Below are 15508 nucleotides of genomic sequence, written 5' to 3' on the forward strand. Positions count from 1 at the left end.
CCAATTGATTTGTTTTAAATTGTTCAATCCTGTCTCAAAGTCACGCAATTTCCATAGAAATTGGGTGTCCCATAACTTTTGATGAATAATGTTTCCATCCACACAAAAATCAAATAGACTTTCTCAATTCTTACTTTTTTTGTATGTTCTAAAGAGCTAAACTTAACAGCACTGAATTTCTCATCCATCAAAAAAACCTACTGAGATTACTTTTCTGGTGGTTTTTTTCAAATCCTGAAATGTACATTTAGATTTTAGTAACTATATCAGGAAATGAAGACATGAGATATACCAGACAACCCCAAAGGCAGAATCCTAGATTTAATTAAATAGGAAAGTCAGTAGTATTTCATTCAGATTAGTGTAAAATGTAATGATACAAAAATAAAGCATGAATAGATAATTTTAAATATACTTATTCCTATAGCAGTAAACCCAAATTATGTTCTGATTCCAAACAAGACAGCACATATTTTTCTTTTACAGAATTTAAATTGATGCTTAATTTTAAACCATTGCTCATGTGTTTTGCCTTACTGCTGTTTTCATAAGTCTTTTGGTTCAATGAAACCACTAAGCTGTGGGATATTTTTTAAAAAGTTGTTGCATTATCTAATAACTTACATGAGAAGTAATGTTGTAGCTATGCTTTGAGCTATTATAAAACTGGAGGGGTAATCACCACATCCAGCACTGTGTGGTGTATAAGAGGAGATACTACTCCATTAACCGTGTCCAGTGAGCTTGCAGTCACACATTTGTTCTACTTTGCTTTAAGGATTACATAATTAGAAAGTCAATTAGAGATGAAAAATGAACATGTAAATTTTTTTGCAACCTCAACCTAATACACATTACCTATACCACGATGAAAATTATTTACAGACAAGGTTCTAATTTCACTAAGCAGAGAAATAGATGAGATGAGCTGAGAGTCGATTTATAGCAATGATTTCATTAGTTGCCTTGCTGGAACCAGCTATGATTACTCTCAACATAAGTTTATCATCCAGCAGAAAAAAAAGGTCACTTACTTTGTAGTAATGTTGTAGTCAAAGGAGACTCCTCAAGTGTTTTGTCTCTTTCCCACTACAAAACAAAAGCAAAGTTTTCTTCAAAGAATAAAGCACAGAGTTCCCCTAAAAAAATTGACAGTTTCCTTCCTGATAATACCATCTTTAGGTCTATCAGAAGCGAACAGGCCCTTCTACCCTTCCACAGCTATTTCTCATCTCTCCTTATAGAAAGACACTGTAGTATAATGTTAATCAGATACAGATTAAGCACCCTTTTGAGTCATCTGTGCTACATACAAGCACTAATGAACAAGTTACTGAAAATACTTTGCTCCTAAAAAATACTGGGAACTTTCTTCACTTTTATTTTTTAAAATTGCCAAGTATAATACACGCACTTTGAAATTAACATTTTCGATTGCTTATACAACCGGCCAAAAAGCAGGCTGGTCTTTGTATTGAATACTAGATTTTGTACTTTTTCAACCATGCTTGGTACAAAGGATATCCAAGGGAAATTTATTTTAGGATTTAAAGTAATTTGTGGAGATTTTTTTATTTTATTGTTAGGGTTTGAAAACACTGCTGTTGTCAGATGAACTAAAGTCTGCCTTCACACACACCCCCACTTAGAACTAGTGATCCAGAAATTACTTGTCTTTTAAGAATATCTGTAAGGGCTATAGTCAAGACATTTAATAATATTTTAAAATATTTTCATATAATCTATCTCGAAAGTTTATTCACAGCTTTTCCACCACCTTTTTTTCTCATATATTTTCTTGTCATATTACAGCTTATTAGTGGTTCAGGAACCATATTTTAAGGCTAGTGGGAATAATTCCATTGACATGCAGTCATACTCAAGATTTTATGAAGGTTGGGGTTTTTTTTAATTTATTATTTTTTCAACTCCTGAAGTGCTTATTCAAACAGAATTTTAAACAAAGACAAGTGCAGTATCTACTGGTTTGAAAAATATGTAAAGTAAAAGACATAAGAGAAACTACTAGGTGAACAAAATGTTTCTTTAAGGTGTATCATCTATTACTGAAAATACCAAACTACTATCAGCAGTAAATTATGCCATTATAGCTTTAATAGGTGGTTACAAAGCCACAGTAGAGGAACAAATGCAGAGACCTGAAAGTTCAAAAGATTAATAAATAAGCAGCATGTTACATGATAGTTGAAATGCGATCCTCTGAGAAATTAATCTTGTGCCATAATAAGTAAGTAACTTTATGTGATTTGAGACCAGCTTTAATACAGCAATAAACTGAAGATATACTATCTGCAAAATGCTGGTAAACAGTAAGTAAAGGTACCATCCTCAGATTTGGCTGTTGATTTGAGAGATATCTTGCAAAAATCTCCTGTTCCTCCATAGACTTCCTCACACTGTTAGAGGAAGACAAAATAGATATAATAAGGGGTATTTTCTGTTGCGGCATAGAACATTGCCTATTCCATATCTTTCCTCCCTCAGCTTTTAGTGAATAGCCAAAAATAAATAAATTTCAGAAATCATATATTTTTTTTGAAGTATCCGCCGGTTTTACATAGGTACAATCACAAACTCTTTGTACAGGATTATAATTTTATCTATTAAATCAATTCCATACAAAAGGCTGAATGACAGAAAAAAAAATAGTCTTAACTTATGCTTTTCAGATGTCATTTACCACACACTTGCTTTTTGTATATTTCTTTAGTATTTCCAGCATTCCACTTCCTTCCAAGCGTCCAAGCTGCTCTGGTCAAATTTTCAGTGTCAAAAAGCAGAGCAAGGAATCATTGGACATGCATCACTTTATTCTATTTTAAAGACATGGTAGATGTGATGCACCTCTGATGTAGATTCACTGCACACAGGGCTGATCCATTTTTGTGCCACTGTACATCGGGCTCACTGCACATATAAACACATTCTGTCTGTGATTTCTCACAAAAGAGAAACACTGCTTCTGAAAGGCCGAATGATGGCTAGTATATTAGTCTGAAAAACTCAGATCATAATTTATAGCACACAAACATATAGATAAAGGTGCAAAACTAAAAGCTAGAAAAAAATCTTTCGAAGTCAATACCTCAGAATACCAAGCCGTTAAAGAAAAGGCAAAGTGAACTGAATCTAGGTTTTGGTTTTACTAATTTGAAAGTATGCTCACAGTCAGATTATTCAGCTAAGTAGTCAAAACTTCCCATCCAGCAACATAACAATTTAGAAATAAAAGTAAGTCTTTTCTGTTGAAAAAAATTAATTTAATCTTTAAAATAGGCAGCAATGCAATTGAACTTATTTTTCCACTTCAGACCATGAAGGGGCTTTAAGTATCCAAAAGTTGTAAGAAAGACTTCTGTGAATATCTAGATTTCCACTTATTCTTCCTTCCGAACCCTCTCCAAAAATCTCACTGTTCCAACACGTTATTGTTTGTTTTCTTTCCATTGCTTTACTTAACTGTATATCAGATATTCCTCCTTGCTCCCTTTCTCTGCCTTCTCCAAGTGAGGAAGGGCTATTGGAAAGAAACACAAAAAGAGAAAGCTGTTAACAGCAGCTGAATTTGCCCTAGTCTTGGTCTTTACGTAGATTAGTGCAACATACGGCCTCAGATAAGAGCCATATATTTGAGCAGGGACTTATTGAGGAGGGCACACTAAAACGCTATCTCTAGGTATACCAGTGAGTGGCCTTGACACACCTGAGTGCATCATTGGGTTTGTGCTTTGGTCCTTAAAGCATGAGAGACTTTCATCTTTCAAATTCTTTAAGGTGTGCTTGTCAAGACTATAAGAGCAAGAGACTTTGGGAGGGCAGATACAAAAAAGGGAAGCCCACTTAATTTCGAACCTTCTTGTCGAAATTAGGAACAAATGTCAAAGATTCACTTGGAAGGAAAGGACAGATCATAGTTGTACTCATTCACTAAGTTGTACATTGTCCCACAAAATATAACATAGGAATCTGTTAGGCACGTAAGAAGTAATTCATGAAACACTGAATAAGATCTCTGACTCATGCAAGTAGGCAACAACTGACTCTAAGATACACCTGCTCCCTTCCTCTATCCCAGATGTTTGATAACTACCACTCTGCTGAGGTGGCTGTCGATGACACAGTCAGCAAATGGGAACATAGACTGCTCACTCAGCAGCTCCAAATCACAGCCTGGCATCTCAAGGCAAGCCCAGTCTCAAAAGGTGTTTAAGTTAAGGTGCTCGATAGAAAACTGGAGCAGCTGGGTCATAGCCACATATTCTCTTTTGTCTCCTATTACAAAGGTGATAACCTTGGATAGAGAGATGATACAGCAACAGCAAAAAGCTACAGGAAGACTCAGCAAATACCATGTGCTAGACACCTTAGACCTACCTCAGGATATTTTTTTCAAAGTGGTTCACAAACTGTTTAAACTTTCAGAATAACATATTTTTAACTGATGGAAATATGACTTCTGTGCAAGAGTGCAACTACATACAGTATTGCCAAATAGAGTTGTAGCAGTCTGAAACCTTCAGACTTCACTGTTGTTATTACTCCTTTTGCTTCTTTCCTGGCAAATTTACTTCTGGAACATAAAGAAGTTAAGTGAAATCTAATTTATCCTTTCTATAATGTTGAGTTGATTGGACATTGGTAAAACTTCAGTTTCTCAAAGGATTAAACCATTCTAATTTGCATGCTGACTAGTCTGACAGGGCTACATTGACAGTGTATGTATATATTAACACACAAAATCCTGCCATTTCTATTAATTCCATGTGTAACTATATTTAGCTGAGACTCAGATTTCCTGTTTATAACTTGACAAATTAGTTTGGTGCTGCTGTGGAGACAGAATCAAACTGCTGTGTTTACACTATGTTGCCCCTTCAACTATGACTATATAAAAACAGCATTTTCTAAAGGAAATGGAAATTCATTTTGGTCATGAATGCTCTGCTCAAGTAAAAGTTCTGGAATTTAAGAAGCACTTAGTTGCTGCATTAGGCCATTTAGGATGTTTCAGCGTCTCAATTGACTGTAATACCAATCTACTCAAGTGCCCTGTTAATGACCTTCTATCTCACAGCAAGCTCAGGAATTCGGTGTTTATACTTTTTTTTTTTTTTAACTACACCATGAACAGACTGAAGGACAGAACCTTCTTTCTCTCTCTGCTGTTGGAGAAGGGTGTAAACTCCTAACATTATTTCAAACAAAAAGACCCTAACCTTCATGCCTTTTTGCCTTTGGCAAAAGTTAGGAAAAGGGAACCACTTAAAATTACAGCATGTTAAACATTAAGAAATGTAGAATTTTAGATGGTGTCTCTAAACAAAAAAACAATTTGTGTACACTAACTTCCATGTTGCAGCATGGCAGGTTCCTAGTTTTGTGTTATTGTTATAAATTAATACCTACGGCACAGTAATATGAATCTAGACTGAGAAACACCACTACTGTTTCCCAAAATACCCTCCAGATTTTTAAGATAAGTAGTGAATAATGTAATATAAACTTAGAGGACTGGATCTTCAGCTGATGCCACTGAGATAGCTTCACTGCAGTCAAAGATTTTAGTCATTTTCACAAACTTAATACATGGTCCAGAATATCTGCTTTGTTGACAAACATGACTATTTAATCATCTACCCTGCCATGTCTTCATCAGCTGGACAGAGCATGAGAAAACTTCCTTGAATGCACTTGTCTGCATTGTTTACATTTTACTGTGGCATTCTCTAGTAAAAATCCCAGTTACAGTATTCTGGAAAATACTAAAGCCAAATTCCTTTTTTTTTTTTCTTTCTTCACAAGCCTCAAAAGAAAACTACTTACAAGCTTTGCGCTCTTTGTTTCTACCAAACAGCAACAGGATTCCATGAGATTTCATTTCTATATACATTTTCTACATTATGCTGAAAAAAACAAGTTGGAAAGAAAAAAATCTTGTGATACTCTCAAAAGGTTCTAAAAGCTGAATACTATGGAGACAAATACAGAATTTAGAAAGTAAGTGCTCCCCCCTCTCCCCCTAGTAGAAATTTGAGAATGTAAAACACTTGGCCTGCTCTTAGAATTTTGGGTTTGCATATTCAGGAGAGTAATCAATGCCTTTGAAAAACACAAATTCTTTTAGGATATCCATTCTTAAAACCCTCACTGGACTACAGGAACAGTACCTGTTCTAGGACAACAGCTGTCACAGTACTTCACAGGCAGTTATGGACAGACTAGGGTCTTTACTATGTTGCAACATGACAATCAGACACACGTGAGCATACAGTTAGAGCCTTAAATTGTGGCTGTTAAATGAACTTGGTTCAGTTTAATTTTCACCTGATTCATAGCATACATGGCCTCAGCCAATATGTCTAGTTAAATACCTGGTCCCTTGATAATACTGCCACTGAAGATAGTGGGAATTACATGGCTACAGTCAGTCTGTGCATTCCTGTTACTAGAGTCTGACAGGAATGTGAATTATTGTGTTCGTGTATTAACTCTATCAGGAAGAACACATAGGAAGACTTAGTTAATATTAGCTAACATTTAAACCACTCCAGTTAAATCAGTTTTCATTTTTTGAAATGCTATTTTCAACAAAATACTCTCTATTAATATTTTTTAAAACATTTAATGCAAGTTTCTTTAAATGTACTGTGGAGAAGAGTATCTATCAAATATTAATACCTCCTGTTTCCCAATGAGTTCATCAAGCCCCTAATCCTCATTTTTAGCCCATTAATAAGCTCTTTAGGAATATTCTTCTATGGATTTTCTCATATTATATTGATATCTATGATTGTGGAAATATGTTTCCAAAGTGTAGTAAATTGTTAAATTAAGTACCTGTGACCACAACTGATAAGAAGTCCTCAAGGCAAGCTGAGAAAATAAACCATCTGCACTTAAGACATCAAAGTACTGATTTTATGAAGGGAAATTTCATTTCAATAAACACCAAGCACCTGATCAGATTAGGTCAAGTTTGGCTTTAGTATTATGGCCACACCTACAGATATGGTGTTCCATTTCAGGCACAGCATACAACCCAATTGTAACAGAAGCATTTAGCAGCCCCCCTCAAAAGCAGAAATATCCATAGAAAGTAATTTTCAAGAAGTAAATCAAATCTGTGGACATTGCGGAGAGTACTGCATAAAGGAAGCCATTTTCTGGGCACAGCAGAAGTTAAGCCAGCTTTAAAAAAAAACCCTAGGAAATAAGCTATATACTCTCGAGCACCATCTACTGACATTAAGTATTTTCCTGTTTACAGAAATGGCACTCAAAGGTGTATCCGATGGAATCTTCTAAATAGCTCTGAAGCAACAGACAGAACTGTCAGATTTGCTTGTACAATTTCTTGGCACAGAGAGCTTACACCTGTAACATATAATCAAGCCTACTGTGTTGCAACGGCAACAAAGTCTTATGCAAACCATTGCACTGTGAGGTTCATCAGCGAAAAACCTCCTCTAGAATGAACCATGACGTGAACGGATTTATTCTAGTAATAATCCAGCCCCTTAGATTTTGGTGTGTTGAGAAAGTCCAGTTTGGAGGGGAGAGACATTATAATGGACCATTTGTAATTTTTTAAAACAGAAACTCAAACAATTGATTGTTCATTTCAAATTTAGAATTTTCACTTCATATACAACTGAAATTGCAGCAGTAATATAAACTGGGTTTTTTCTGTTAAAGTATTAAAACAGTAAAAATGGCATAAACAAAGTGGTACTTAGTCAAATGTTAGGTTTTAGATATGCCTAGTGTTGTGTTCTTACTAGGTGTTTTATAAAAGCAGAAACTTCATTTAACACATATTTCTAGCACTTTAAATGGAATAGCGATTCGCAGACTTTTGAACCTCTTCTAGTGTCTCACAGCCTGCTATGAAGAATTTCTTAACCAAGAGGCTAAGAAACATTTAGTTGAAACAGAAAATTCTGGTACCATACTGTCTTCAGATTTGTCCTGTCAAGTCTCTTCTTTCTTTATTAGTAAACAGAAAGAGAGATTGATCTCAAATTTGGCTCACAAGCCTAAATGTTCACTTACTTGCAAACCAGACTACAGAGAAAAAGGGAGGGTGGAACTCAGAAATTCAGATTCAAGCCCACTTCTTGTCCAGATTTGGAGTTGAGATACGTCTACAGAAAACACCTAGACCTAGGTTCACTGTTGCTGAGAAATTCTAAACATTTTTTTCCTTACAAATCAGAAAGCAGACATTTTGGAATTTCCTGTAGAACAAAAAATTCTTTAAACTTTCCTTTCAAGAGAAACGAAAATGTTAGTGATTATTTTTTCTGTAAAAGAGAAGTTTTCTTTCTCAGCTCCTTAATTCTGCAGGGACAGCCCAAAAATCCTCATTGCCTCATTTAAAAATGTCAGCCTTCGTATTTCCAGACTCCTTTTGAAAAGCAGGGATTTCTTGCTTAGAATTCATCCTCAGGCTTGCATGGTCTGAAGCACTGAGCCTCGTACTGCTGCACAACACCCCGCCGTTTGTGGACTGAGCTCTGCGGCAGAGAGCACAAAGCGCAAAGTCTTTAAACCTTAGGTAGTCAACTGGATATTGTTTTCTCAAATCCCAAAAGCCTTGGTTTAGGCATCTTCTGGTGCTTTTGTTAGCTAGTTTATGCTGGTGGTTTTGGTTTTAGTTCTTTCTGCTCACTGAAAGAGGCCCACACTTTATCCTCCCTCCTCTCCCCACATTGCTGAATCTGACCTCAGGAGGCTTCTGCAGGTGAGGGGGATGGGAGCAGATGGACAGGTCAGAGACTGCCTGTTGTCTTGTTTGGAAGTTTCAGGGATGCCTACGATGTGGCATGGAAGCATTTCTGGCCTGTAGGAAATTAAGGTCTTTTAAGGATATTCATTGGCATCTCTTACCAGACTAGCGATCTTACATTCACTCCCCATGTCATCGTTCCACTATTCAAGCTTGTTTTGACATGGTATTAATTTATAATTTCATGCAGTACTTTTGTTTCCATAACATGTACAAAACTATCATCCACTGATAAGAAAATCTTCACGTAGACCAACTCATCATGCAAGTAACAATTTCTGACCTGTTTCTCCTTGTAGACTATTTAGAGCATAACTAATCTTAAATCCTATTAAATTCATCCAGTAAGCTCGTATTTGCTGAACAGAAAAAATTACTACGCTTGCTGGAAGTTAAGCAAGTGGTTGATTGTTTGACTGAATTGACACCTCTATACCAGCTTTTTATGCTCAGTTTAAGTGACTATTTCAATGTCAAACAATTTTAGTTCTGCCATTCAAGTATGAAGGCTGGCATTCTTCACTGCTTTCTATGTACAAAACAATTCAATTTACACATATAAGCGGCTACTTGAAGTAAGTTTTTTCACAGACAAGAGGCATTTCTCCTTCAAACAAGCAATGCTCCATTGAGAATGCAAATATAAGTTGACACCTCAATATTTTACAGAATTATAGTAGAAAATTTAATTACAAGTGAAATTTGGCACAATTTTTGCAAGCAACTGAGAAGTTTCTAGGACAAGAGAAAACATTCTAAGGGAGTAGAAGTGTTTACCAGTGTTACTGGATATAAAGCATTTATGATGCCTACACCAAATTACAATGATGAGCTCTTCTAAAAGAAATATGTGTAAGTAATACATATGCTGGTAACTACCTGGCTTTGGAACCACAACCACATCCTACAGGATAAATTAAAACTATAATACACAGAGTATCCACTTGAAATAAAATTACCCTACAAGGTACTCTTAATTAGCCAAATATTTTTCCCAAATATGACACATCAGTGTAAAAATAGAACCATAAAAGAAAATCTATATACAAGCATAATGATCACGTGTGATCTGGCTCTTAATATATAACAAAGCCAGGAAATTCTCTGTAGGGTTTTTTTCCAAAAACACATTTTCTGAAAAAAAAAAGAAAAAATTATTGAAGTAGATGTTTTCCATAAATGTTCATATCAATTATTCAGCTACAGATATTGAAAAATATTTGCTTGCCACAGTCACTTCCCTCTCCAAAACATCAAAATACATTTTGAAAAATCTGTTTCTTTGAAAATGATTTTTAAAAATGATCCATTTTTAAGAACAATTCCAGGCAAGGTATTCTGAAAATGATAAGCCAAAGTGTAAAAAATTATTTTGTTTCAAGCCAGAAGTATTTTCTAGATTTTTAAGTTATCAAACTGAAGAAATCCTTTATTTATATGTGTATTAAAAAAAAAAAAAAAGCATAAAAATAACGTCATATTTAGTGTGACCTCCTATTCAAAAAGACAACCCAAATATACTTCCCAGGAACTTGCAATTAAACTACGAGGAGGCTCTCTGCAGTGATTGCTGTCTGAGCTTTCAGACTTCAGCAACTCTCCCCAGGGGAACAGCTGAAACTCACTGGACTTGAGTCTCTGTAGGGTACATCCACAGGCCTGACCTAGCACCCACTAAAATTCAGTTGGATAGACTGTACAGGGAACATTTTTTTTTTCTTTAACACTGTGCACCACTACGATTATTCTGAAATTGTATCGTCAGCTACACAGTGGCAGGACACTGTTTCACTGCAGTGAGACAAAGCTCCAAGTGACTCATTCATAGCTTCAACCAGAATAAAAGTGAGAAATTGAGGTGGTCTGATTCACTACTTTGCCCCAAGTACTTAAATTGAGGAAATTAGGACCTAGACTGAAAATCAACAGGCACGGAAAGGGGCTTTTTTCCCCACTGTCACATAAATTGTTGAGAAACAGGTTGCAGGATTCTTGAGGTCATGAATCAATTATTGAAACAGGGGTAATCTAGCTTCTAGGTCCATCTTCAACATGTGCTTTAGAAAAAGAGTACAGCTTCATCAGAAAAGGCAGAAGAGATTTCTTATAGTCATATCCCTCCCTCCAAAGCTTTTCCCCTTTACAACCAAGTGCTCCCTTTAAAAGTGGGAAACACAAGTAGTCCACTATTCAGAAGTCTGGAACAAAACAGGCCCCATGGGGCAGGCTATCCAAGTCATCAGACCGCAGTGGTGCCCTGAATACTTATCTTTTCTTTGCGAAGTCATCTAGACAGGTATTTGCTAACCCTGAAATAAAGAATCCCAGTCTCCATCACTTTCAAGAGCTACAGCTAATACCTACTTAGAGAAATTTTGTCAGGCATTTATAACTTCAGAAGTGATGTCATTACTGGGCTATGAAGCAAAAGGGAAAGCATCTCTTTCTGTAGTGGAAGCAAGTCTTTCATTTTGGTAATACTACAAGTGCACCGAAACATACATTTTGTAAGTCTCAATAAACACAGTTAACTCTTTTCCAAAACTTTTTTTTTTCTTTGTGAAAGGAAATTTTAATCACATCAGCCATTGAATAAAATGTACTTGAATTTGAATTTTGAATGAAATCCTGAAAATCAATTATTTGCAGTTTGAATATGAACTCCAAAAAACATATATGCATCTACAAAGATGCATTTATTTTTCATGTTGTCTTTTTATTTCCCACGTTCTTATGGCCTTATTTTTTGCCTTCATCTCCACAGTAGCTTTATTCCTTTCTAAATTCCAGCATGTGAATTATTTCACCTAGGATTTCCCTGGTGATTCACAGATAATATATGCAAACACTTTACTACCATGAAAATAGTAATGCCACTTTTTCTCTTTTCTTTTTTTAAAGAAATCAGCTTTATTATTATGTGGCAAGTATATTGCTCTCATGGGAGCAGTATAAAAGGTAAACCAAAGGGTGCTGAAATAAATGACCAAACATCATACCGATCCAAGAAATATTAATATATTTTAGGTTTGAGTAAAAGAGTTCTGACAGTCATCAGATACATGTGCTAGATGCACATTTTAAGCCATCTGATAAATTTTAATTGTCAAGTCTCTGCTGAAACATGGCAAAGCACTATGCTCTCCAGCAACTTATTTCACAGACCTTTGTTTTTTAAAAATTATATTTTATCATCATGCTCAGTCTCAGTAAATCTGAAAAGCACTTGCTATATATTGCTGTATGCCATACACACATTCATTTTTCGCCATGGCAGTACCTGAAAGGTACCTATGGCGAGGAACCACTGCATTACCTTAAACCTAAACCAAACTTCGTCGTAAAAGAACCAATTGAATTAAAATCAACTCACTGCAAAAATAATCAATTTGTTGGGCTCTGCAAATGCACTGGATACAAGGACATCAAACGTGTTAATAACTTAAATCTGTACAGATTGTGCATGCCAGAGTGCCAACCAAGTGAACCACTTTAGCTTTCCTTTTCTGCATATCTAGCATCATTATGAGTCTTACCTGAACTCAAGGTAAATTAACCTATCCCCAGAACATCCACCCTCAATACATCTGTCTCAAAAATTAACAAGAATATTGTCACAAGAATCTTCTAACTCCCTCTTGGGATGTTCTTGGCCTGCTTACTTCGATGCTCGTTATCATGTCTGTCTTCGTTAGTCAGAATGGAAAGTCTGTCTTACAGCACAGTTATTAGGAGTTTTACCTTTCCAGAATCCTAAGAAACTAATTAACACAAAGTTAGCATGCACTGCTTCTATTTTCTAGGGTCAGCATACTCACAGGTCTGAAAAAAAATGCCAGTTTCTTCAGGTCAACGGTTCAATCTCACTTGTCCATTCTGTAGTGAACTGCAAGCTTGCAAGAGCAGAAGTGGGCTCTGTGCTGTCAAGATCTTCTTTACAGAGCTGCTGCTCACCAGGCTGAGCTTCCCCTTTTAAAATCCTGTCATCACAGACTAAGTGTGGAGAATGACTCTGTCCCAGTTGTTATAAGTTATCTTGGGAAGAATCTGCATATTGTAATCTATAGCCTTTCTACAAATTATCTGAAAAATTATCCACCGTTAGAATCACTCATAACAAGTGTTTTATAAACAATTGACAGAGATAAAAAGAATCTCAAGACCACATTTACTCCATGTGCTACGTACACCTGATTCTTTAAGTTGGCCAGTTATTGCATGATCAGGATGAGTGGTTGAATGTAGGTCTGCCCAGTCTGTCAAAGACAGAAAACTTCACGAATTATGCAGCAGCTCAGAGCAGAAAAAAAGACCTCAGGGAAAGGAAGTTAGGTGCTCTTAAAAGCAGAAGATGTTTTCTTGGAAAGACTAGTATATAAATAATTGTGGATTTATCCCTGGGTTTGTGAGACAAGATGTCAGCCAGTTGTAACAAGGTGGTTTTCCCCAGTTAATAAAAACGAACACATACTGCCTTTGGCATAACCCCCAACCAGAACTTGAGTGAACATAAGCTCAGCACTGTTCATGGTCCCCCTTGGATCTTTGAATGCAAGCATGAGGCTTTTCTTCATATATAATCAAGTAATTTAAACATAGATGCCTTGACGAAAGAGCAGTCTGTAATCAACTTAAAGTTAGAAAGACAGCTCCCAGCTATTGTGCTGTACTTCCATAAGCACTTCAACATAGGTGAGACATATGGTTTCACTGATCACCCATATTTGCAGCTTTCACTACTGCTGAAACTCACTGAGGTTTGGGACTCTTGGGTTTCTTGTAGCCACATGTGCATGCGTAAACGTGCACATACTTGTAGTAAGCTGAGCTTTACAAATCAATTGTACTTCATTTAAGTGACCTATCGCTATCACACAACTGCTAGCTGGTAATGAAGCTGGTCTTATCCATTACAGCAGTTGTCATTTCTGCTGCATGACCTCCTTCTACTAGCTTTTGGTCACCCAGACGAGTGTTTTTCTCACTTGAAACTCCTCAACTTGGCTGGAGAACCATCCAAGTCACCATCAGTTGTCAGCAACCTACACACTAACAGTTCCCTTGAGCACGCAGGCCTGTGTGCTTTGCTTTCATCTTTCTCTAGGGTTCAGCTATTCCCACTAATTAGCCAACAGAACCACAGAGTGCAGCCTAACAAAGCAGTTAAGGCAATTCAAAGGCCAACTGACACACTAAGAGGAAGTCCAGCCACACATTCCCGCTACTTCCCTACCACCATCTGACCCCTCAGCAAGTAGGTTAGAAAGTCACCTCAACAAACAAAAGAATGCAGTAATCTCCGCTGAACTAGCTGATGGCAGGATTAAATAAGCATTAGTGCCAGGAGAAGCACAAAGCCAGGCTGGGGAGGAAGGAAGTAGGAACATCCCTTTCAGCAGGGGTTAGCCTTTTGATTGGCCTTATCTGCATTGTCACACTGCAATTGGAGGGGTGTGCTTCAGGAGCAACTAAGCAGACTTAACAGCTTTCTGATGCCAAAAGGAGCAGTCCTATTCTCCTCTTCCTCACATTCCAGCTCTGGCATGTACCTGACCCCTCAGTAAACCAACTCATTAATCCAGTGGAAAGCTATTTGCTTTTTCGGTTGGGTTAGTTTGCCAGTGGTCTAATGAACTGAATTGGCTCAGAGAGAGGTCAGAGAAGCACCAACCAACAAAGCAGAAGCAGGGGAAATGCACAGCCAGGAGAAGGGAGGACACAATCCTGCCCCTTCAGCAACAGCCAGCAGGCTTAGCCATCTCATCCCACTGCACTCCCAGCCACCCAGGTGGCAGCTGGCCAGGTCTGGCTTTCTGAGGGAAAACAAGCTAAGAAGGATGGGGTTCTACCTACCCAACTAGCAGCTCTTCCTTTTGGGACTAACAGCATCCTGCAGCACAGCTTAGCACCTGCTAGTCACAGCAGCCTAAAATTTATTGTCCAGCACAGCTTAACTGAGATATAGTCAGTTTAGATTCATCGTATCTGCTGAAACATCATGGCTCAGCCCCACCACCAAGCCTTCTGCTTCAAGACCTCCTTCCTCTCTGTAGCCCTCAGCTCCTTGCAGCAGTAGGCTCAGAAGCCCTCCCTTGTTAAGGGCCACAGGAACCACCACAGGAACCAGCACTGCCTCCATGCACCGCCTCCCAGGGTGGCCTTCCCTCCCTTTAACACCTCCTGCTCCTCCACCTGCACACAGCAGCAGGTGCCTGATGCTTTAGGAGAGGAGCTGTGATGCTGCTCTGCCAAGACATGGTCCTTATATATAATGCACAGAAACTTTTATTGGATGATTTGAGTTTTCCAGATTGAAAACCGCTTAGTTCAGTTCAGAACTGACAGATGAGGGGGACAGGAAAAAAGGTGGTCACCCTTATCAGGTTTGAAAATCTGATGATGCTTTTGTATACTTTTTTAAATTAATAATTAAATTAAATACTTAATTTAAGGAACAATCATTATGACACTACAAGTCGCCTCTTCCAGTATTTATGGAACAGAAGACATGTTAAATACTATTTCTAGATTACGCTTCCATTCTTCAAACAGCTTAAAAATTGTCATTAAAAGAACATTAAAGAAAACAGAGCAAAAAGCAATAAATATGCAGATAAGTAAATGTCAAGGGCATTATAGATCTTTTCTTAAATACGCTTAACAGAGAGCCCTGAAATAGGAGAGAATTAATATTGTGAA

Source organism: Leptosomus discolor, chromosome 3 (genome assembly GCF_034619465.1).
Source record: "Leptosomus discolor isolate bLepDis1 chromosome 3, bLepDis1.hap2, whole genome shotgun sequence".
Classification (NCBI taxonomy): Eukaryota; Metazoa; Chordata; class Aves; order Leptosomiformes; family Leptosomidae; genus Leptosomus; species Leptosomus discolor.